Genomic DNA, 25,045 nt, shown 5'->3' on the forward strand with positions numbered 1-25,045 from the left:
GAGTTAATTAACACTTCTGGTAGTGGTAAAACTGACTTGATTCCACGTGGGATTTTTTGAGCAAAGACATCCTTGTGATTTCTAGAAAATATTTGTTATGAAAGCTTTTTTCCGACTGAACAAGGAAGAATTGATTGGTTTCGAAGGCTGCCAAGTTGTGTTCAAATAAAGTTGTACAAATGTGTAAATATGTTTTGTCAAAGCTAAATTTTTCCTAGGACATTCATATTTTTGCAACTACAGGTAACAGTTAACAGTTAGCCATTGATTTCAAATATAACTGACAATTTGCTACATCCAATCAGAAAACAAACATTCTTAATGGCCAGGAAGCTATGTTACAAATGTAGGTAGTAAACCTGCCTACTCTACAATTTACAAGCAGACGTTAGGATGTTTTCCAGAAAAATGGAGCCTCTAGAAAACGTTACAATTTCCCATCCCAACATCTGCTTGGAAATTATGCACTGCATCCTGCACATTGTAAGACAGAGCAGAAAAAAAGGATAGTGATTTCAGTACCCCTTGGATGTAAGAGTAATGTGATACCAAATTAGCAAGAGAGTACCAAGAGGGTAGTTTAAGTGTAGTTACAGGTGGCCCTTACTCTTACCGTAAATCGTCAAATGTTCACAGGGCTTGTGGTGACCTACATTGTTACACTACAACTGCAAGTATAAGCTCTGTCTTGCATTGCACAACATATTTTTACTACCGTAAACTTAAATTTTAAAACGCTACAAAAATAACTCTCCCCTAATACTACAAGATTTAGTCCTGGCAATCGTAAGTGAATTTACAGTAAGAAGTAGACCATGAAATCACCTTTATTAGGGTGAGACCTTTGCTGAGTGGGAATGTTTACCAGTTGCCATAGAGATTAAGAAGCAAACCACATTCCTTTGGTTCTCCGAAAGGAAACATGGAGAGGACTATGAAAGCACTTTTAGATGCTAATTCTAGTTTAATGTAAAGGAACTGTGCCTAGGTATTAAGCTCTTGGAGTATGTTCCTATTTTTCTAAGACAAAAAAAAAACATAATAAAAATTGACATATGTGATTATGTTGTGCCAAAAAGCTTTTTAGTAAAAACAATAACTCTTGAAATACATATACATGTACTAATCTAAAAGATCTAATTGCCAAGAGCTAAAATATAAAAAACCTGTTGTTTGGAAAGAAATGTTATGAACTGCATATATTTGGAAAGGCCATTTCCTTGTAAATGCACACTTTTAACCTATGTATTAACCCAAAGATCTGTGCTTTCCTGTCGTTTATCCCTAATTTCTAGTGTTTGTTTTGAAAAAGCTCTTTTCCCCTGGGGCAAGGTAAACGTGTGCACACCATGTGCCCAGACACGGACAGGAAACCATATTGTAATCCGACAGGTGATCCTAGAGGGTAAAAATAGCCATTTCCTGTGCAGTCAGGCGAGTGCTGGGGATAGGATGTGGTTGTACGTAGGTTTGAACATAAGGTTTGAACATGTAGAGTTAAATGCTGAGAGACATTTCTTTGGTTTTTCATTTTGGTATACCCTCTACATGTATATTTACAATGTTTTTATCATGTCCAACAGAATGACATCACATCCTGATTGACAGGTGTCCATACAGAGGTAGAGCTGACATAGGTAAGTTGCTTGTATGAATCCTACTTTTGTAAAGGTTAGGTTATGCTCTGCTATCTTGTTACATGCAGACCTCCTGTTTTGTTGACCATTAATTTTTTTGTTTTATCAGAATTTGTAGTTTCTGTCCCACACTATTTATTTGTCTAGAGAAAAACAACAGAACATAAATTTTATTAGTTTTTCCCATCAAGTGTTTTTATGGCTTTGTAGATAGAATAAAGCTATCACATTTACAACAGTGTTTGGTAGCAGTGTTAATCAGACATGCCTTGGGAATCAGACCTGCCAGCTGCCTATTGTGAGAAAAGCCAGGTGAAAAATTGATTTTCCTCAAGAAGGTTTTTGGACACAAATAACACAGTATTTACTGTAACTCTTGAAATTTCCATGGTGGTTTTATGTTTGTGGTTTTCGTGGTAGATGCGAACTTCGTTCTATCTGTCAAGGCGCCATTGTTTTCAGTAATGACTGTAGCGCTATTGTGAACTTTAATTCATTTCGTTTTCTACTTACCGTAAAAGTACTAAAACCGAATTCCTGCAAACTTGGGCATTTACAGTACCGGTAGCTACCACTACCAGGTTGGTGGCAGACATAGCCAGGGGGTTAAATGTGGGTTTCCGGTTGGAAACATAACGAGGGGGTTAATTATCTCACACCTGTTATACGAACATCACTAAAATTACTCCAAAAAAAGTTTCCTGTGATGAAGATACAATCTTTTCTTTTCTTAACTCAATAACTGGTCAGAATTGTGAAAAATGTTCAGCAAAATTAGAAACAGTTAGATCCCTCGAGAATGGTACAGTCCTGTACACCCCTCCAACCTTACATGGTATAGTCTTGTCTGACAAAGTGCTATCCACCTGTTCATATGCCTAATCTAACAGTGACCTGATAAGCTGTGTTTTCCCATAGTTGTGTTGTATATAAAGGGCTTTTGTGACTTAGCAGTCACAGTCACTGGATGTTCCGCAAAGCTTGGGAAGTAACTCGGTAACCTTGAACCCTTGAAGAAAAGGCTGTCTTTATTTTCAAAAAGTTTACGGTAAGACAACTGTTTTGTTTTTCACAGCTTGAAGCTAATATCTTTGCCCCATGTTCATTGAAAGGTTACTTGCAAATATAGACGCTCACTTGATACTCCACGACTTTTAATGTCATTCATTTCATTATATACATGTACTGTAAATGCCTTTAAGTTTGGGATTATTTTATTTTATAACTTGGAGAAAATGGAGTGTTGCCAGTAGTTTTAAGATCATGATTAGCGCCATAGTCTCATACGGTACAGTAATCAGATCAACGTGATAACCAATAACATAAAACCACAGCAAAAATATAAAGAATTACAGTACTTGTAGCCTGTTGCGAAATAAACTTGAGGCTTTCTTTTGTGATGTACAATCAATGAATGTATTTGTTAAGCTTTAGGTACTGCCTGCTACAAATGTAGATGGCCAAATTAGATTTGTATTGTGTGGTATAGCTGGTACAAAGTCTGAAGAAGGTTCCTAGAAGCCCCACGGATTACCAAGAATCAGTCGCATGCCAATATGAGCATTTTTGACAAGGCTGTGGTAGCCCGGTATGTTGATAAGGCTGTTAACATTTGTCAAATTTCCTATATATCTTATGGATACACTTTTTTGGACTGGAGTTTTAGCTCGTAAATGTCGTGAGATGGTCTTCGTTTTGTGTATGTCACTTGGCACTATCTTACTGCATTATCAATAACATGTGGAAATGTCATTTTGCTTGTCTGAAGTTCTCATTCCAAAGTTCTCCCATAGGGAAATACCAAAATGTCAGCAGATTAAACGGAATTTCAACTCTTGACTTTCAAAACACAAGGAAGGAATTAACTTGTCAAGAGCGAACTATGACATATCAAAACTCCCCCCAAAATTCTTTGTAACAACATACTTTGTACATGTTTCTTTTTCTTTGGTTTTGTGTAAGATATAGTTTACAGTTGGTATAATCTTGCAAAGAAAACATGCAGATATATTACTGTAGTAGTTAAGTCCATAGTGGACATACAATGTATTGTATTTCACAAATTCTTTGCAGAAATATCTTACCTTACCATTCACATGCCATGCATTCTTCAAGAGTCCCTACAAGTTCATACACTAGGATTGAAAGATGGCCCTTAGAAAAGGACATTACGGTAAGGTATGCATGGCATGAAAGAGTTTGATTCTTTTTTAAACTTTGCAAGTGTGTTTTTGTTTGTTGACCTTGGAAAAAAAACAATGTTTTTGTATGCTGGCATCCCTTACCACAGCAAGAGACCTGAACTTTTATGATATGGAATATATTTTTATTAGCTTTAAATGACATATTTCAAACCATGGCATCCCAAACAAAGAATTGAACGATAAAAACATTTAAAGCTTTAGGCAGCTCGGCATTTAACACTGGATATTTTATTGCCCAAATCCAGGTATCAACATACCTGTTCCTCCAATAGCATTGCCATTGTACTTGTCAGCTCTGTAATGACTGTATGGTAATGTTTGGAAGAAAGACATAAGCTTTTACAAACTTTGGTCTGTCTACATTTTTTGTACATAGTCTAAGTATAGTAAGTCCAACACAGCTATTGCTTCAATGAACAAACAGATGGTTTGGCCAAGGAGGTTAAAAAAAATTTTAACCTCCTTGGTTTGGCCTAAAAGATGTCTGAAACTACTTTGAATACTTTTTAAGTTTGCAGCAGTTTAATATCATGGTGGGGAGAAAATACATTTGTAGGGTGTTCACAGTGGTTTTAAATTTATGCCATAGCCATATACTGTAACGTAACAAAATACTGGTTTTGAGTTTGCGTCGACGACATGAAACCACCACAAAAATGACAAGAAACGTGAAATATCGAGGGTAATTTTGTTGGATGTAATTGTACTGTTTTGTTTAGACTGCAAACTCCATACACTGCAAAACACTCTTTGGCCTCTCCGACCACGAATGTAATTAAGTGCTCAAAAACTTGAAAGTTTAAACTGTATACAGTATTCTAGGCCCCATGCTGTGGAGTCATGTTGATTTCTGCTGGGCCCACACTGACACTAGTCCATCATTCGTCAAGCCTAATTTGATTACTGACAGCTCCTTGGCAGGTGCTTGGGTACAGCTGTCAAATGACTATTATCATAGGCCGCACAAACTGTATTATGAATTACATCGTTTTGAGTCACCAACTCGAAACACATCAGTTTCAAGAAATTTTGTAGAACATTTTGTAATGCATATGCATGTATGTCCTCTGTTTCCCAACAATTACAACATAATTATGTTTCTGTGTCTATTGAATTTTTAACTTCTTCCTTGCATGATGTCAGACTCTCTTGCAATTTTCATTCATGTTTTTTTTTTATTTGAGCAAGAATTTTGAACTTCTGCGCTTCAAGACACAGGCAAAAGAAATTTAGAAAGTCATCATAGACTTGGCACAATTGCAGTAAATCATTCAAATTCAAATTATACACCACAAAAAAAATGTGTCATCCATTCCACATCTTCTAAAATGTAGCATTCAGGGCTGGTGAATTTGTGGCTGCCATTTGCACATTAATGACCACTGGTAAATAACCCATAATGCCCCAGATGGCTTGTAGGTTGATGATAATGGTAGCCAGTAGGGGGCATCCATCAATGACCTGCCTGGACTAGGGCTGCGAAAGCCTTTAGTAAAGGGCACTGGAACAGGCTTGCTGCAGAAACTGAGTTTTCAGAAAACAGGTGCAAGTTGGATTTGTTTCCTCCATGAAAAATGAGGTATTGTTTTTGGTGTGAATGTGTCTGTGTGTGTATACAGCGGCGATCGCGCCATAGTTAACACCCGTCAGCGTCAGTGACGCGTCAGAAATCGTCACTGACGCGTCAGAAATCGTCAGTGACTGGTCAGAAACCGTCAGACATCGTCAGACGCCCGTCAGAATTCGTCAGAGTCAAACGCTGACCAGTCAGCGTCAGCGTTAATGATATGTATGAGATCGGGTCAGGTTTCATGTTTATTTTGCACCGGCACAAGACAATAGCAATTTGTCACCTCCTGTGTGCGAGTTTTCGTTGCGATGTTGCGGTAGAATTAGGTCGTTGACCCTCGAAATACGTAGCTGACATGGATATGCCGCGCGCTTATGGGAGGGGAAAGTAAGTTGTAAACTGCGATCTACGTAGCAAAATGAATACTCGTATATGATCGTAACGCAGTTTCAAAAGCTAGCAATGATATCCGATGTTACAAAACTGTGTCAGCGTTTTTATGTATCCACGGAACACAGAAAAATACGGCAAAATATGAAGAACAGCGCAAGCTAAAAAAAAATGTTGGACCCGAACGTACCTCACGTGTACACAAACAAGAATGCTAGCAGCACAACTTCTCTGCGGGTTCAAACTGCGATTTGCGATTAAGCCGACGATTTGACTAAAATTTGAGAGCTATAACAAAAATAGCGATAGTCATCTGGGATCTGGATGTAACTGAATTATAGATCATACGATTTGATACATCGGGCGCGAAACAGCAACTCCGAGGACGGCCACTACAAGTGTACACTCTCCCACGATGCGCGATCTTGATTGACAGATCGCGGCTGTTTGAAGATCGTGCCGCCCGCGCCGGACTGTCTGAAACTTCGCAGAACGCAAATTCAATCATTCTTTGACAGCCAAGCAGCAAAGAGGAAAACTGACAGCAAAAATAACCTGATACTTGTTGTCTATAAATCAGGTGCCCGCCTAAAGATCGAATGAGCCAACTGTCTCTTTCTGTCAAATTTATGCAAGATCAACATATACGATGCTTTTTTTGTAGTTCATTACTAACTACAAGGGTGTGTTTCCCGTCGGCGTGCGAGTTTTCGCAGGTGATTACAGGAGATTGTTGCAAACAAAACAAAACATTATCGTGTTTGGCGGTAAGTGGAAGACAAGAATTGATTCCGGTAAAATCTTTTATTAATTAATTTTTAGAGTATACTAATAATCAAGGCGGTTTTATTAAATCCGTCCTTATAATTTGAGTCCACGGTAAACGTCTACAATAACATTGTACCACCATGGTAAAGATCGCCGTAATTACGGAAATTCGAAAACGCAAACACTGCGTAATTACTGTAAAGTTCATTTATGTTCGCGAGCACTTAATTTCGCGAGTTTGGGCAAATCGGAACTTCGCGAGATCTTAGAGTTCGCGAGCGAGTACTTGGCGGTAGAGAAAATTAATATAACGCGCGGCTTGTGAACAATTTTTTTCGGCGAATTTACCGAAAGTCGGCAAGGCAATATTAATCGTTTTCGGTAGAAATTCACTTTTGCATGGTCAAGAAACCTCGAAAATGTTGAGACAATATTAATTAGCGAGAAATCAAGGAGAAATTGGCAAGTTTGTGTTTAGTTCTGACGGCAGCGCGGATTGGCAAAATGGCGGCGCCTTGGAGGTCATCTCGGGTCATCGGGACAGTCGATTATAGTATGGGTGGAAATGCTACTTGCGGTGCAATTGTGCTCTAATCAAACCGTACAAAATTGCACAATTATCTATCAGATAAGTTGCATGAATAAAAAGGACACATATTTACAGAGTGTTTGATTTCATACTTTATTCATTTGACAAAAAAAAAGTGTTTGTATTTTCTTAAAAAATACTGTTCCCCCGTGCTGCTTGTGAAATCCCAAGCGAGTCACAACATTGCTTCTGGAAACGTCGGTTTTCGGTTATTTGTTACAAAGTGCCTTTTTATGAAAGTGCAAACACCGATTCAGGATTATGAACGTCAAATACAGGTTGGTCGACAACTGGAGCACAGTATCAACAATTAATAGAAACTGTGGGCACGATTTTTTTGTCTGTATTTCGGCGTCTTGATTCCAAGCCAAGCTCGTCAAGAACAAAGATCAACAAAGGAAAATCTGGCGATCGGGGTTTCAGACAACTTTTTAGCTTTGTAGTTTCGAATTCTGTGAATCAAACAGTGGTCATCGGCAGCTATATTTCAGTACGAATATGATGGAGTAACAGACCGAAGTTGGGGAAGAAGACATTTACGCTGGAATGAACTTAGATTAGAATCCATTTTGGAGTGGGAAGATGTTTTGGAATAGGTCAATTTCTACATTGACATGTAAAACAGTACATGTAAAACGGTACATCAAGAGCAAATGTCTGCCTTTCTAGTTTTATTTACTTTTAACTGTTTTAAAAGCTTTGCTGGAGTAAATAACTTGGGCACATTTCTAACATGTTTTCCTGTAATTAATAATTTATAACATGTTTTTACGTAGCAACTATGCAACATTTGTAACATATTTCCACATAGCTACAACTATTCAGAACAACAACAAATGTACAATACATATAACTAATGTTATTTTATACAATAGCATGCCAACATCATTCCACAGCAACCCGATGGACCATCAAATGCTGCAATCAATCAAATGCTGAAAGTACAGTAGGTATATCACTGAAATGTGCCCGTGTATAAAGAAACAACATTGCCTTTGTCACCTTGAGTATAAAGTTATAAACCACAACTTAATCAATTATTTGCCTAGTCTAATCTAGCATAAAGATGGAAAGACATCATTGTTCAAACTTCTTAGAATTTGAATCTTCTAACATGGAAAACCATTGAATTAAGTATGCAAATTTTAGACTTCTAACTACATCATGTGTCTAAGGAGCTCACCTACTGAAGATTGCTCACTGTACAAAGATGCATGTACAAGATAAGTATGATACATAATAATACTACACACTCCTCAGCATTTGGGCTACGAGCACACTTGCGGCACCATTGACGTCATCATCGCATAGCGATGGACATCCAACACTACACATGCAAAACAGAAATATACACATTTTAGAAGGAGACATGAAGCGCGTTAACTATAGATAACTACAGCATAGCATAGCTTACATATCATTGTCTGGTCTAAGTTACTGCATATTAAGCTCAAATGGGGCATAGATACTAGTATGCAATAAACTTGTTATTGTCAATATCCAGACGGGGCGCCTTTGCGCTCGATTACAACAGGTATCACCTTCCTCAGATGGCCGATATACCTCTGGCATTTCTCCGGGGTCATCCTTTCGTCCCAGAAGCGGTAGATGCCTTCTGTCAGGGCGTCCAGTGTCCGAGGCTTGACCTCCTTCCTCAGAAAGTGTTTGAGTTCGTGCCAGACACATTCAATCTAAAAAAAAGTTTTGGGAACAAGTGTTAATATGTGATTTGTTTGTTTTGCATACCCGGAAACCGCCTTAGGGCGTAACACACCAGGTTTTTACTACTGAACAGAACAAGTTGCTTATCTGGACAGATTTACTTGATCCACTCACACCGAGAAGGTTATCTACTCTTTTTGATAAGTGTGGTGGGTTCTTAAATGTGCTCGAGGATTGTGTTGTCTTCAAGGGTGATACACCATGTTTTAACTTGTATACAACAATGTATTTCATACCAACCCGAGAAAATACACATTTCAATGTGCAAATGTACCAGAATATTCTGAAATTGAGAAAATAATAACCCCCGAATAAAAAGTTCTAACAACAGCAATGTCAGTATTGTGTATGTATTAAGTACATTTCAAACAAAAATGTACTTGCCGGATTAAGGTCTGGGCTCTCAGCTGGGGTTGGCCAATAATTGATGCCTTCGTTCTTCATTCTGAATACTGCTTTCTTACTACGGTGTTTTGGGTCGTTGTCTTGTTGGAACCGATGGCCATCTGGGTACACGCGTTGGAGAAAGTCCTTAAGAGTGTCGGACAGGATTTCTCGGCAGAAGAAATCTCCGTCCATTATCCCATTAAAGATGATGATTGGAGTTGGTCCGCGCTTTGATATCCCTGCCCAAGCGTAGACCTTGATGGGGTGTTTTGGGCGCGGCTTCAACTTTGGTGAGTAGAGTTCCCCATCTTTGACTTTGTCCCACCTCTTCCGAAAGCAAAGCTTGGCGTGGTTATCCAGGAAGATGATTGTCTCATCTGTAAACACGACATCGTCGAACGTCTCATCTTGCATCACCATCTGTTGGCACCATTGGAGTCGCTTTTCTTTGTTGATATGTCGGATTACCTGAATTAATGAATTATATGAAAGAATACCTTTAATGGAAAGTTACAAAACATGTATTTTGGAATGTTCCATTTCGAACCAGTCCTGTAAAGTACTTGGTCTTTGTGAACATGATTAGTCTCTATACATTTCTACTGAACAATAACTGAAAGTCAACACAACATAGATTTATTTACCTAGTTAGGCCACACTGACTTAATTTTATGGATGACATCCTCTGGAGACCCCAAAACTAATGTGATAAGGCAAAATCCACCCTAAAGAAGAAGAGGGTCTGCATGGGGGATCCTGACAACACTTGACGCTAAATTCTGGACGGTCGACAACGCTTTACGTTAAATTCACGAGGCCGGCAATGTTTTACGCTAAATTCAGAAAGGCTGTCAACAGTTTACGCTAAATTTTGGAAGGCTGGCAACACTCGTCAGAGGCGGGGGCATGAGAAGATTGAAATTTTGACTCTCTGAAACACTTTTTCGAGCGCCGAAGGCGGCACAAGGGAATACTATGAAAATTTTGAAGTCTTGACCCTCTAAAATGGTATTTCTGGCTTTTTTATGGGCAAATTTTGCTGGCAGACTAAGCTTACTTTAATGACATTTCTATTAGCAAAAAAAATTTTTTTTTGAAGGCGAGACCGTGATACATATTTTTACCATGTCGATGACCGAAGCTGAAAAGAGTGTCTTTGATAAGTCTTTGTTTATAGAAAGCACTTGTAGGTACATTGGTGAAAGATGTATAAGCTGTAACAGATCTAACCATCACAGTTCAGATCATGCTCTACTATCATAAATCTAGCATTGCTCATGAAATACCACAATTTTGCAAGTATAACGTTAACAACTTTCTACAGCACAGTAGCCTACACAAGCACATGTACAAAACAAAATAGTCGTAATGACATGGAATTTACATATCACTACAGTATGACTGAGGACGCAGGTGTGACATTTACATGCCACCACAACATTGCAAAATCATGTATATAACGTTACAACGTTAACGTTAACATATAATAACAGTTAACCGTTTACTTGCTCCTCTCTGCACAGCAGGCGCCCTTTGCTAAAAATATTAGAAAGTGCACGCCAAGTTTTTGGTATGTACGCCTTTGGTACGCCCTAATTTTCCCACTGAAAGTTCAAAATTCGCTGATTACCGAGACGCCATGTTTACTAGTACCTTCAAGTCTCGCATAATCTCGCACTAACTCACATCTCGCGAATCGCGAGAGTGGCGCCCCGTTGGTCATTTTCGGCTAGTCTCCAAGCAGACCCTACGGTGCCTTAGAATATAGTTTCAAAGCTGGCAAGGGAGTATAGCCGGCCAAAGGGAGATAGCCGGCTATGGGAGTCAAACGGGCACCTGGTGCCCGTATACCAAGTCCCTGGCCAGCTTTGATACTATTTCTAAGGCACCGTAGGGTCTGCTTGGAGACTACATTTCGGCGTGACGTTACACGGATGGCACGCTTTTTTCGCGGGAAACTGGAAAGTGTGAAACTTTGACAATGTTTACGAAAACTATAGTTTACGAAATAACACTGTCCTTTAGTTGTAAACTACAAAATTACATTGATACTGACCTGGCAGTATTGTGCCTTAGTCTTCACCCACCCCATGTTGTAGCGACACTTCTTGATTGTCGACAGGGACACAGACAAACCAAACCTGTACAAAGGAAAATCGGTGTTCAGATCAGGCTTTGAGTTTTAGGAAGAAATGCGTTCGTGACATCCACATTCAAACATGAAGCCGTATTGCATTACTGGGCGTTTAAAATCATCTCTCCGCCTTGCACGCAATAATATATGATGTCAACTAGAATTACATAATTTTACCAAATTTGAAAGTATTTGAGTGGCATTACACAGCATCAAATTTGCAGAATTACAAAAAAGCAAAGCGAAGAAGCGGCAGGAACATCGAAGCGAGAAAAAAGTAGCGACGTTGTGTATAAAATGACTAATTGTTGACTTGTGAACCTGATATAGAGATTACAAAAACAGCAAAAAGCTTCAACGTTGTTGGGTATGTTCTCTTGTGTCGGGAAAGGGCGTTTGTCGAGGAAGGAAGTTTACTGTGGAAGGGAGTTTGCCGTGATAGCCTGTCTGCCCAGTTCGGGGAAAGACAGGCTATCACAGCAAACTCCCTTTCACAGCAATCTTCCTTTCCCGGCACAAGAGAACATAGCCAACGTTGAAAATCGGGGACCAACGCCCCCCCCCCCCCCCCAAAAAAAAACACAGCCCAATTCCGAAGACTGCAAGGGAGTCTAAAAAAGCGTATCTACCTGTCGATCAGTAATCGCTGTAAGTCCACTGACGTCAGTTCATCGTTCTGCTTCAATGAATCATCGATGTAGTTTAGGTGCTCCACCTGCAGCTTTGCTATTCCACTGCTTCCTGGCCTTGGGTACACAATCGCCCCCGTCACATTTATCCTACTTTTTAATTTACTAACTGTTTGTCGGCATCCACGCAAACCCTCCCTTTGCAGAATTCTCTCAATTTCGCTTGGCCCAAAACCTAGTTTGAGAAGGCCTATCACCCGAAGGACTGACACGAGTGGGAGAGACTGGGGCATCGTGATACTCCCTCTACCCACGTCCTTGCTCTACCAGAAGAGTATCAATCGGACTTCTGAACCAATATAGCTAACAAAGAAACTGCATGTGCGCATGCGGCCAACTACATGGTTCATGCTAATGCTATCCCATGATTCATTTGGTATCTTTCGTCCTCGTCATATAAGATAACAGTGTTTAAACTCTGGAAGCTTCACAATTGATCACGAATTATGCCATGGGTGATTAAATCTCACTTTGAAAGCATTTCCGACCTCTTGTAGTAGTGAATCAGTTGCTCAGACAACACCATGCTCCGACAACGATGTACTTCCTGTCAGTTCGGGTCATTTGTAAATTCACCAACTCATAAAAATCTAAACGTTTTGAAAATGTGTGTCCTTGTTTTATTGTTAGTCTGGGAAGTTACACTTGTTTCACTTGAAAAAAAAAACATAATGAATATATGACAAAGAAATATTAATTACATATAACAGTACCTAAAGATTATGCTTATATAAAGGTCTCCATTTATTATATCATAACAATTGAAATAATGGTGAATTAATGTGCCTAGTGAATTTTCTTGTTAAAGTTCCTTGTAAGTTGGCTCATGCAATAATGCTGTCATGTAATAATGTTCTTCATTAGAGTAACTTGCGCGGTAACTATGCATGCTTGTCATATGAAATGTTGGTTACATTTTTCACAATTTGACCGAGAGCGAGAGAAGTTGTAAATGTAAATCGAAATAATTTGTTAAGTTATGTAACTTGCACATTAGAGCGTGTAGAAATTTATTATTTACATCCACAATAATTTCACACGTTAAAGTAAAGCCGAACGAAAGAATACACATACATGTTACGTCTATCGGTCTTTCTTGTACAAAGTCAGCCGGCCCCTTTACGGTTTACCGACCACGCCGCTGTTCACAAATTCGCCCCCTACTTGTACATACAGTTTTAACATAACAAACGATTATTTCCACCTGTATCCTTTACGTCTTTTGTAAAGGGCTATAGACAACTGTTAATCCCTCACTACTTTGGTACTTTATTATTGTACTTGTGTGTTACCCCTTGTGTGTTTGACAGAAGTTGTCAATGTAAATCGAAATAATTTGTAAAGTTATGTAACTTGCGCATTAGAGCGTGTAGAAATTTATTCTTTACATCAACAATAATTTCACACGTTAAAGTAAAGCCGAACGAAAGAATACACATATTGTGTACGGCGACAAGACAATAGTGGTAATTACGTCTACCGGTCTTTCTTGTACAAAGAGCGGGCCACTTTGTGGAAATGTGACGTTGGCTTTAGTTAGTTCCTTTCGTGATTTTCAACATTGAAACTTTAGCCAATGTTTAAATGGCGAAAGCCAACCCTGCAAAGAATGTAGCTACGTATTGGAATTCTCATAGACATAGCCATAGACGTAATTCCTGCAAGCGTCATGTAATATTTACATACTGTTACGCAATGGTGGGCCCGTCGTCCGTAATGGAGCAGCTAAACATGGCAAAGTTTTCAGTTGAAGTTTACGCCGTATTTAACTTAAAAATATCGGGACTCGACTTAATATGATATTTTTACTTCTTGCACAATAATTATATGAAGGTAGCCCAGCCAAAAATGTATTGTTGTAGTCGATTATGGCCTGCAGCTCGCTTGTTTGGTCTGCCGCCAGTGTTTGACCGATGGGCGTGCTTAGCGCTTTGCGTTGCAAAAAAAAATATATATATATATTTCCGCGTTCTTCGGGTTGACTTTTTGGATTCACCTTTATTCTATTCAAAGAAATAGGTATCCGGAGAATGTTTCCCGACCACAGAACTCTTTTACTACGAGAGCTTTTGGACGTGATTGCTGTTGACAATTTTGCTCCGATTTTTTTGCAAATGTTACGTTACACTACCTCCCGGCCGGGAGTTTTATCGAGGAATGATACTTTCGTGATAAAATCAACAACAATAATTAACAGGCAAATAAAGAGATAATGAGCAAAATAAGTAATTGATAAAGTAAGATAAAACAGCTCCACTCTTAGCAAGCAGTAACAGAAGAAAATGTCTGTATAATTCGATCTACTGAAATGCAGGCAAGATCGCCGTCTCTTTCCGCTGTTCAGTTTTGGTATCGGCAAGTTTCTGCGCAGCATGACGCAAATTAGTTCTCCTCCCACTAATCTGTGATGTTACCGCGGCCTGCATATGAATGGTTCGTCATTTGATAACGCTGACCAGTCAGAAAAGCGACAGTCTCCGTCAGTGACGCGTCAGAAAATTGCTGTGACGGAATAATGTCCGTCAGAAATCGTCAGTGACGCGTCAGAAATCGTCAGCGTCAGTGACGGGTGTTAACTATGGCGCGAACGCCGCTGTATATGTGTGTGTATGTGTCTCTCTATTTGTTTGTATTTCCAGATATATTTGTGGTCAGGAACCTCTCTATGGATTATAAAGATATTTTGCTGTTTTAGGTGTTGGGAAGATGGAGGTATTGCAGCAGAACTTCTGTTTTTTGTATCTTTTGCTCTGGACATGCCATGGTCTTGATTTTTGTGTGGTAGATAGCTTTTAATGTAAGGAAGAAGTGGTGAAGGTTTTTGCTCAATAGTAGCTTGGAGGTCCTGAAGAGTTCTCTTGTGGATCCTTGTGAAAAAAATCAAATTATGACTCAAAGTGTTTGGAAAAAATGTTCATAGTAGAAAGGTTGCTACTGATAGTATCAGTGATAGACAGTATTCAGTTATCAATGGAAAAATTGATTTAATGCACTATTACCAAAAAATGGCCAGGTGATACTTATGCAGAATTGGTCAATTGTACAGGTTTGACAAATATTAGATTTCGGGCCACCTTGCAGTTTCCTTGCACACTGCAGATAAACACTGTTTAACAGCCATTCTACAGTCTTTTTGCATCAGTTCAATTTCGATAAGTCACCAAGAATTACAAAATGTACATTGTACAATCTCAGATAACTGTTTTGTAATCCTCAAAGCTTTATTTGCCTTGTCCCCATTTCTGTTCCAAACTATTGTCTATGTGTGATTGATCACATAGGTCAGTTCTTTATTACTGTACATCATTAGATGATTATCTAACTGGTACAATTGGACAGTTGACATTTCTTTATCTATGTTGTGTTCCATTAAACCTTGGAATTTAACAAGCTTATGGACAGCCCCTTTTGTCAATACAACAAGCTATTCCCTCTTAATGTTAGTCCAAAGGGTTAGGGATAGGAAAAGCATTATAAAAGAGTTTTGTTGGGGTCTTAAGAACTTCTTTTGTACCATTAACTGTAACTCTTGAAATTTTTGCCTTAGTTTTATGTGCACAGTGGTCACAGTGACTGCTTCACTGCAAACTCAAAATCACTGATGTTACCACATTACTGTACAGTATGTGGCTATAGCGCTATTGCAAATTTAGAACTCCCTCAAACCAAGGACGTTGTATCACATAACGTCCTTGCTCAAACACAGCATTTACTCCTTTCTGCAAAAGATTTAATTACTGCAAATTTAAATGCATTTACAGTTTCCATAAAGAGATGTTGACCGTTTTGTTCACTTTTCATTTATTTGAAGTTGTTGTTTTGTATAACTCTAGTGAAGAAACAACAAAGCTGTAAAGGTGGCCCATATAGATGAAATCAAAAGAAAGCTGCGATGTAAGCAAATAGTGTATCCGCACCAAAAACACAGTATCATTTACATTCTTACATAAAGATGTACACAATAGTTGTGTACTGAAGGCGTCAGCCCCTATTGAACTGATATTAAATGATGGACCGACAGTCATGTGACTTATCCTAGCCAATCAGGTCTCAGTAGCAGCTCATTTGCATAAACAGGTGGCCTTACCACCCACTTTGTGTCTAGTGCTAGCCATGGCAGGTAAGGTTTTTGCTTTTCTCTCTTTGAATGTTGTATAACCACATAATTATTAGGTAAGGACATTGACTGTTTCTTTCAGTATAAAAATTCTTTGTGGAAAAAAAGTATTGTCTTGTAAAGCTATGTGTTGGTTCATATTCCAGAGTAATTCCAATTAAAAAGTGATTTTTTTTTCATTCATCAGGCAAATCGTACAAGGTAAAGAGATTTTGAGTTTGCTTTTATTTTGATATACTTGCTTTTAAACTGGGAAAGTGAACTAATGCTTGTGAATTAGTGTTTAAAACTTGTATAGTGACAGTGACTATTTCCCCTACAAATTACAATGCTTGAAATATTGAATCTTTTTGAAACAAAAGAATTGGTTTTTGGCAGAAGAAGGAAGTGAAAATCCCCAAAACAGCTGACGGAAATTTTGCAATGTCAAAATATACAACAGTTCTTATCGGCAAAAACCTTTACAAATGATTTGTTACATGTTCAGTTCCTTTGTGAAGTTTCAGTAAATCAGTCTTTTATAGACTTGCAATAAGGAAGTTTTCGAGGACCTGTCTAGTAGTGATCGTGGTTAATTGTTTTTAGGGCACTGCACAGATGTAATATGGGCAATGTTTGCACACCTGCGAAAGTCTTAAGTTGTCCTGCAAATGTCTTGTATAGGTTCTTAAAATGTCTTTCAATTCATTCCAAAATCCTGTAGTATGCTCTTAAATGTTGTCTGGTATACTCCTGAAATGTCCAACTTTACGCTCTTGCAAACATCTTTTATGCTCTTACAAGCATTTTGTATGCTCTTAAATTCGTCTTGTATGGTCTTACAAGCATCTTGTATGCTCTTACAAACATCTTGCATGCTTGTGCTAATGTCTTGTATGCTCTTACAAATGTCTTGTACATGTATGCTACTGTCAATATCTTAGATGTATGAAGCCCTGCCTTTAAAGAAACGTTGGATAAACCTCAGTACGAGGAACTCTTGTACATTACTAATTGTCTTCGCAAAGAAGCACAAAATTGTCAGTAAATATTAGCTCTCGCATTTTCCCCTCCAACTACTGTCAAAAGAGAATGTAACAAAACGGTGTAGCGAATGGGGTGCAAGCATTTGCTGTGTAAATTCCAGCGTGTGTTGACTAAACGTTTTCCCTTTCAATGCTCGGCCATTGGAAACGGTGGCTGTGTGCTATGCCAGGCGTTGTTGTTAGAAACTCAAGCCGGTATGCTTGGTCTCAGTGCATGGTCGACTGGACGCTAAAGGTTTAGGGAAACAATTTGGCACAAAAAGATTTGGGCAGGGAAAAGTTGCAGCCGTGTAGTATGTTTTTTTCTTCTTCCCTTGTCATTTTTGTAGATGTAGAAATCTTGGACTTTGTCACATGTCTGGTTACTATTTACTATATAGTTGTAACAAAAAGTTTGAATCACACAGTAATCTATAATGATAGTGAATTACAGTTCTATACATTTTGAAGTTCATTAACAAACAAACCAGATACAAAATGGATGTTCCTCTGCAGTGCAAAGGAAAACAGCTAGGTGGGCCAAAATCTACCAGTTACTATTTCTTTTAAGTTTTATATGGCAAGATGACAATTTATTGATAACTTCTTGAGCTATACTGTTTAACTACATACATTCATGTACAAAGGCTACAAAAACATACCCAAGGTAACAAACTTTATGGAATACTCCTGCACGCAAAACACCATTTTAATGTTGCCCCTCTTAAGGTAGTATCTCAGGGTGGCTGAGCAAAATTTCAAAATGATATTTTCCAAAAAATAACTATCAATGTTATTTTCTATGTAATTCTATTTTCATAATCTAACATACTTTCCCATCAAATGTTCCTTTTTGTCTGTCAAAATTCAAGGTCAAAGTAGCTGTCTAAAATTATGCAAAAATTTCAAACTCATCATAACTTTTAAAACTTGATATCATTGGATAGGTCTTAGTAAAACAAATAGAATGTTTTTTATTTCAACAAAATCGGACATACCGTTAGAGAGTTATGGCCATTGAAAGGCCTGAAAATTATGCATAATTTCTCTTGATCAGCTAATTAAATATGCAAGATTACAATATCTCCGTACTCATACAAGATACAAGGAAAAAAATTGGTGTACAGGGGTTTTATAATATGTTGATTTGAATTATTGTCCTGAAATTTATACATCTAGTTCAGAAATGATGAATAATCCTGAATAATTGAATTCCAGGGGTAATAAAATCAGAGTCCACTAATTAAATATGCAAAATCACCATATTTTCCCTATCCTTGAAGATACAAGAAAAAAAATTAGTATACAGGGGTTTTGGCACATGCTGAATTCAAATTTGACCTCAAAAACATCACTTTGGTCTTTTTACAACCTGTAAAAGTGGATTACGTCACTACTACCACAACAACTTGATTTTTACGGCCTAATTTTTGAAAAACTGTTCATCGAAAATGTGTGAAATTAGTTTTATTATGAAATTTACCCTGTAAGGAAAAACTTCGTGCGCTCCCGACGCAAAACAATGCTATTTAGTGCTCCCAAATGCTGTTAGCATAAGGGGTAATTAAAATTTCAGGAAAAAAATTAATAAAAAATCAGCATGACAAGGTATGATAAAATCCACGCACAGATCTATTCAAATCACTATTATGCACATTTCTGAAAAGTTTCAATAATAACAGACAAAATACAAGTCAAAATTTAGGCTTTTTAGGCTTTTTTTTCTAAAAATGGGCGTGGCCTAAAAGTAGTTGATGACGTCATTGTGACATCATACCAATTTGCATAAATTATCTTTATGTGTTAGGGTACTACCTTAGAAAAAATCAAGGTCCATACATTATCTCAGATGGTAATTTTAGAAGACCAAAAACACCCCCCAAAACTCCTCAGCCACCCTGAAATCCTACCTTAAGACATCTTTCCCCAAACATGCAGGAGCTCCTTAAATCGGCATGAAACAAACCAGAAAATTGGTATATTTACAACGATTGTGGACAACTACCAAAAAACATAACCTTCTTTTCAAAGGTAACAAACTTAATAGAATATTCCAGGATATACAAGACCATTATAATGTTGTCCCACTTAAGAGACCTCTCCCTAAACAGGAGCTTCGGAATAAACCTACATGTAAGTAAGATTGTAACCCCCAGAAAATTGGTGTATTTACAACAATCTTGGACACTACCAAAAACTGTACATGTAACCTTCTTGCCTTGGCGTAGACAACAAAATAATAGAATTTTCCAGGATGTACAAGACCCTTGTAATGTTGTCCCACTTAAAAGGTCTCTCCTCAAACAGGAGCTTGTGAAGTAATTATAAACCTAACCCCCAGAAAATTGGTGTATTTACAGAAATCCCCAGCAGTATTAGGTGCTGTGTACTGCCTATCAAGTGTGGCCCCCAGGCCTGTAGGTTTGGGATGGGCCACTGGTCAAGGAGAACATACATGTTTGTAGATAAGCCCTGTGGACTTTCATCTCCAAACACTCCCACCACAATAGAGACATGTCTACCTTTCAGACAGGTGAGAAGGCTACTAATGATCACAACATGGATATATAACTTAAGAGGCTCAGAGAGGGACAATCTTGAACTACTTGCTAATGGTTAAGAATATCTTACAACACAGTGTATTATTGTGTAGGACTAACGGAGTATTTTTTTTAAGTCAGTTTACTTGGATTTCAATTCAGATAGGTGAGAATATTACCTGTAAGTAAAGAATGCATTAATTTTGGGTTGCTAGAGTTCTTTTCAACTTGGGCAGCACATGTATTTGTCTTACATGTAGGCTAAGCTAGAATACAATGTGTACATATATCTTGAGGGTTTAATGTTTAACGTCATACCTAAGAATTGCTTGTAAGGGATAGTGTGCATAGTCAAAGATACATATATAAGCAACCCTGACTCTGGACCAAGAGGTTGGAAGTTTGGATCCCGTTTGTCGCTCAGCGGATATGCACCGGTGCTACCTGGTGAGAAAGGGTTGTGGTCCAAAGGACGGGATGCTAAGCTGTGGTCTGCAGTTTGTTATGCTTGTCAAAAAGAGCTAGAGGAATTTCCCTGCTACTCTACATATAGTGTCTATCTTCTCTGTTACGACCATGTTCAACTGTGTTGGAACTGTTTCAAGATAACTTTCAATATTTCTGTGAAGACATACATTTTGTATTCCAAAATGATTATGAATAGAATTATTATAAACTCTGCATCTATTGATTAGTAAAAGTTGTCAAAGACAGTTTCGTGTCCCCTGAATCTACACACAAGTCGGAGTGAAGTATTCTAGCAGCTCTGGACTAAAACAGCTGTTTTGCGAAGCAGGGGGTCTGAATAGGTTAAGAGGTAGTGTTACCCAAACATTCCAGCCACTGTGTCTTGAAGTTGACTCCTTTAGCCTGGCACTGGCTGTTTGAAAACATTTCATAGTTTTAAACTTTTTCTCATTCAAAATTATACTATATTTATAGATACAGATGTGGGGGTTAAGAAGTGTGTATAGTATACCTTACTCCCTCAATTAAAGTCAATTTAAGTACACACCTAGATTCGTGGCAATTCACAAACAAATCTGTGGGACTGAAATTTAAAAAAAAGAATTTCTAAAAAGTATGCACCGTATCTCCGGCAATATTGGACACATTCAAATTTATGGTGTTTTCTTCTGTTTCCCCATGTAATCTGGAACTTCTTTACAAAGTCAGGAACTTCTTTACAAATACAAATGTACATTGTCCTTGCTTAAATGAGTAAAAATGCTCTTGTCTCTACAAACTTGATCACCTACTGCAATTTAAGCAAATTACATCAAACAGAATCATAGTAAAAGACATGTATACAAAAGCAATGTTTATAAGTTAAAGTTTAAACTTTTTTTCTTAACACTGGTATCTCTTTGAGCCACTCTTCATCATTTTACACCAGTGCCCCCCCCCCCCTACTTGGTTTGTATTGACAAGTGCGCTGACCTTTCGACTGTTTGAACTTTGATAAGAGAGACACACACAGACTGTTAGTATCAGTCCTCAGCAGCATAGATATGAGAAAATAAACACTGGGCCAACATTCCACCTTTCTGGGACAGTTTATAGCCCGTTTATATGCCACTCATATCAACACTTAGTCTAGGCTGAATCTACAAGGCTCAAACTTACCCAAGCTAAACTCGACTTTTGAGAGGACAAACGAGTAGTAGGAGCTGGTTTACCATCTTAGGATTGTTCTTGTGACACAGCAAGAATATTTATTGGCTGATAACCTGGTGCACTCTACTTTTTTTGGCAGTACGTACGCATGCCCGTAGCCAGGGGGGGTTCGGGGGGTTCGGAAGAACCCCCCACTTACGCCAAAAGGTCCACTTTTTCACACTCAAAGGTCCACTTTCTACAGTCCAAGATCTTTTTTTGTAGGCAGACTGACTGGTATTTTTCACTGATAGAAATTTCATTCAATCTAATCGAGTCCCAGAAAATGTGCCCCAGAAATTGCAAGAAATAGCGTTTCAGGGGTCCAGGTTTCAAAATTTCCCGGACCTCCAATGCGACGTCTCGCATCTTCGCTGTTGGACACGGTGAAAATATGTTGGGGTGAGTCGCCCTTAAAGACTTATGCCGAAAGCCTTGTGTATCTTTAATAGAAATTTGGCCGTTAAACTTGGCTTAGTCTTCCAGCAAATTCTGCCAGTCAAAATGCAGTAAATAGCGTTTCAGAGGGTCAAGATTTCAATTTTTCCGGGGGAGCATACCCCCGGACCCCCCTAGGCAGCTCGCGCCTGCGGCGCTCGATGGTCCCCCAAGTACTAAAAAGAACCCCCCCAACCAAAATCCTGGCTACGGGCATGTGTACTATACCCAGTGTTCTCTCCATCATCGCAGGATTTTTAGAGATTGGTTGATGTTTGTAAATCCCCAAGCCCCTTTAAATATGATTATATTCTGTGGGAAGTCTCTGGTGATCTTCCAATGATTTAGATTTTGGGCCCCCTAGTGGCTTGTTATGGTACTGCATTGGAACGTTTCGGTTTTCATACATCATTTTGTATGTTGAATTCATACTTGAAGTTATTGCTAGCTTTCTCTATCCCCTTGTTTAGAATTTACCTTTTCAAATCTCTTGATTTGTAATGCTTAGATACAATGTCAGGGCTCGAAATACTTTTTTCTGCATACCTGCACTTGTGCACGTGGCATTGAAAATTACCTGCACCAAACAAATTTTACCTGCACCATTCTGAATTTAGGAAGTATGGATCAGACTAAAATGGTTCAGGAACCATTATTTTATACTTATACTAAAAGTTATAGGTGGTAACAATCAATGCAGCTAATAACAATCCACAAACACGTACATTAATTTATAGGATATTTATGTATAAAACCTAGTACATGGACCAGTGCAGGCTAGGTTAGGTGCCGGTACACATAAGAAATACCTGCACAGCTCCAATTTTACCTGCACTAACCTGCATATGCAGGTGGTATTTTGAGCCCTGAATGTAAATGTCAGGAAAAGTTTGTCTTCAAACATTTGGACAGCTGAAATTGCTTCAATATGTGCCCTCAATATGTTTCAATGTCTGTTTTCAACAGCCCTTCCCTGGAACATGTTAAAAACCAATCACAGGGAATGAGAGATGTCATCCATGTTCTTGACCTTGACTTGACTTGAGTAGTACAGTGAGTCCTTTCTGATTCACAGTTAAGTGGGGCTTACTGGACTGCACCAAGTTGTGCTCAGGCATTCGCAAACAGGTGCCTTTCGTGCAATTTGTCACCTAAAACCATAACTTTTTTACATTGAAAAATGTTAATTTTCAATTGGCAAAATGGCAAAAATGGGTGAAATGATCTTGTTATCACTTCAAATCTCTTTCTGATAGATTTCTTTTAGCATTTGTTTTTGATTCTGTAGCAACACTCCAATTTCCAATAAAGTGATCTATCTTGTATTAAAAGTGTGGATGTGACATTCTGTTGTGAACATTTGTTTGGCCTGCATTATATTCCAATGCATCGCATTTCAAATTGACCGCAAGGAAAAATTGGCACAAATTCGCAAAGTTGGAGCAATTTCCTATTGCAATTTGAGACAGGCCAGTGAGATACCCAAAGTTAGATACCCAAAAAATAGACTGTCACAGAAGAAAAAGGCACAATGTAGACAATTTTTGTAAACAGCTGGAGAAATTCTTCCAGTACATATTTTTGCATGCTCAGTCATGCCCCCATAAAAGAATATGATTGAGCTGGTTTTATGTACTAAATCGTAGGTCATGTTCCTATTACGATACCCCTGAAACAGAAGTCATCTATTGAAATAATCATTTCTAGCATCCATGATTTAATCAGTGAGAGCGAACCTTTATTTTGCCCCCTGGCCCAAGTGACTCTTCATGCCTTGATTGTACAATGTTATAAAGGTTAGACAAATGTCAAGGGAGTGTTTGGAAGTCCCATGTTCCTTGCAGAAGGTATGATTACATTTTGAAGACTGATGAGGTTATGATAGGGTTTTTAAGTCAGGTGAAATATGTTTTAATCGTAAGAAATAGAGATGAGAATACTTTTTGCAAGCTATATGTCTAATGATGATATACATTACAATTGTAGTACATTGCATTATATATTTTAAGGGTCCACATTTTTCCATAGGCCTGATATTGTGATGTCATGTAATTTCATACGGAAAGCCGTCTTATTAATATAATTTGTAGCGAGGGGACTAAATTCCAATTTATTGCCCTCCTTGATCTTAGCATAATACTTGAATACAGATTTTTCCACTGAATTTAGTGTAAAGCGTTGTTGGAACCCCTCATGCACACCCTCTTTTATTTTCTCCACGAGCCTTGAATAAAACAAGATCACTACAGGATTTTCTACCCTGCAGCCCTTTCCAATCAGGAGCTAAAGGTTGACTGCACTTGTTACCAGACATGTGCTCCTGCATACCACGGTGTCTGGGAGGTCATAGGGAAGACATTACTCTCAGATATCCTTGTCCAAATGTGTCTACCTGTACATCAACACATGTATATTAAAACATTTCAATAGAGTAATGTCAGTGTGCTGAAAATGATACAAGCAATCCACATCGCCACCAAGTATGGTAGTCAGCACTTTGTCTCTAGATCACTTTTTAAACAAAGACTGTAGGTAGATGTGCAAAGGTTAAGTGTGACAGGACGATGTTCAGTGCAATATTATAACCAGTCTCAGTGCCACTGCATAATGCACACCCAATCACAAATAGCATTTCTCTGTGACTGAAAGCTCCCTGTTTGTTACTTATTGATAGAAAGAAATGTGACAGACCTACAGTTGTATATGCAAGGTCATCCTTTGTTTACAAAAGTTGTTTTTACCTGTCATGTATATGCAAGGACGTTATATAACGTCCTTGGTATATGACAACAAATATGAAAATGTAAAATATAGTCTAAGGGCCATTTCACCACTAAATGTTCTTCATCATTGTTCATTTTATTATTTACATTGTATGAATCCTTGCCTTAACCGGTACAGTTTATCCTTGATAAATGCATTTAAGATGAAAAAAGTCAGGAAGCAAATAGCAGATATTGAGAGACTGGGATATCAAATATACATACAAATGTCATGGCATTTTACCTAACAGTCAGATCGTAACTGAAGTCTATGTACACTTCACTAACACTCGCATGTTCACATCTGTGGGGTATGTGATGTTATTTTGGTAACAGATCGAATAGCACAGACTACCGACTTTGAATCTTGTTGCCAAATGTTGTGGCACTTTGCCATAGGACGTGATCCAGACAGTTGTGCTACGAACGAAGTATGCA

At 38.3% G+C, this 25,045-nt stretch overlaps 1 protein-coding gene across 3 annotated transcripts in view; it reads left to right on the top strand.

The window, feature by feature from the left end:
* The window catches only part of LOC118411104 (inactive tyrosine-protein kinase PEAK1-like), a 35,834-nt gene that overhangs the window by 3,418 nt on the left and 7,371 nt on the right, over positions 1–25,045 (top strand). Inside the window, exon 2 of one of the 3 annotated variants that reach the window (XM_035813137.1) lies at positions 1,584–1,637. The exons of 1 other annotated variant lie outside the window; for it this stretch is intronic. The gene's annotated coding sequence lies outside the window, so the exon portion shown is untranslated. Of the gene's footprint in view, positions 1–1,583; positions 1,638–16,189; positions 16,211–25,045 lie in introns of those variants that run through there. One more of the 3 variants, XM_035813139.1, reaches the window with a different exon arrangement.

Source organism: Branchiostoma floridae, chromosome 3 (genome assembly GCF_000003815.2).
Source record: "Branchiostoma floridae strain S238N-H82 chromosome 3, Bfl_VNyyK, whole genome shotgun sequence".
NCBI lineage: Eukaryota > Metazoa > Chordata > Leptocardii > Amphioxiformes > Branchiostomatidae > Branchiostoma > Branchiostoma floridae.